The following is a 1107-nucleotide window of genomic DNA, read 5'->3' as shown; positions in this document are numbered from 1 at the left end:
AAATAAAAACAATATAATACAACGATGCAGAAGAGAAAATAAAGCAGAGCTAAGCAAGAATATAAGCCAGACTTAACATCTTGAAAAGGGGGCCAAGGGGTTACAGAAAAGTGATACTGGAGCAAAGAACGATAGGAAATGATGCAAGAAATCATGTAGGTCCCCAGGAAAACTGGACAGGGGACTCCTGCAGGGAGATGCTGCTAAAAGGTCTCCCAAAAGGATCCTGCACTGGAGTTGGCACCCAGCTGGTGGTGCTGTTGAGAAGTAATTGGATCTTGATGGTGCTAACTCCCGCAATGGATCTTTTAGGAGGTCAATGGGCGCATGGCTTTAAAGGGAGTGTTTTGTCCTGATCTCTCCCCATCCCTCCTGTCCACTGTGACATTTTGCTTCACCACACGCTTCCTGCTTTACCAGTTTCTTCTCTCGCTTTTTTATATGATCTGAACACACAGCTTGGTGTATGGACTTGTATCTAGTCATGTAGAGCTGGGGGATTGTTTACCTCCTCTCACCTGCAGATTTTTCTCCACATTCTTCGTTTCCCAGAGGCCCCTTTTACAAATCTTTTGGGAGAAGGTTGGGTTTTCTTTTAATATTGTAGTTATCATCCTTATATATTCTATGCAATTAGGTCTTTCCTCAGGGCAAAACGGAGAAAAATCATGGGGGGGGGAGAGAACCCTGCATCATCTCTCTTCACAGCCCTGGGGCCTCTTCTCCCAATTCCTCCATCTAGAGGAAAAGGTTCATGCTCAGTCTTTTAAGTTCTTGCATCATGGCCAAGGTGACAGCTCAGCTGCATGACCAGGACGGGCCTTGGGCATGGTTTGCAAAGACCAAAAAGAAAAATAAAGCCAAGGATCCCCACAGTCTCTAGCTTGAAGGGTTTATCTTTTTCTAGACCTGTGACCGGAAAGGCGGGCTGTTCTTGGGGTGTCTGCCACTGGTTCTTGCTACACAGATCTGTAACTAAGTTGTCACATGTGTGCATGTATGTGTGCCCACATGTGTAGAGGTCAGAGGATGACTTGCAAGAGCTGGCTCTTTTCTTTCACCATGTGGGTCCCAGGGATTGAACTCAGCCTTGGTGACTTCAATCAC

Source organism: Nannospalax galili, unplaced genomic scaffold (genome assembly GCF_000622305.1).
Source record: "Nannospalax galili isolate Female #2095 unplaced genomic scaffold, S.galili_v1.0 scaffold341, whole genome shotgun sequence".
Classification (NCBI taxonomy): Eukaryota; Metazoa; Chordata; class Mammalia; order Rodentia; family Spalacidae; genus Nannospalax; species Nannospalax galili.
This window is presented reverse-complemented; position numbering follows the sequence as displayed.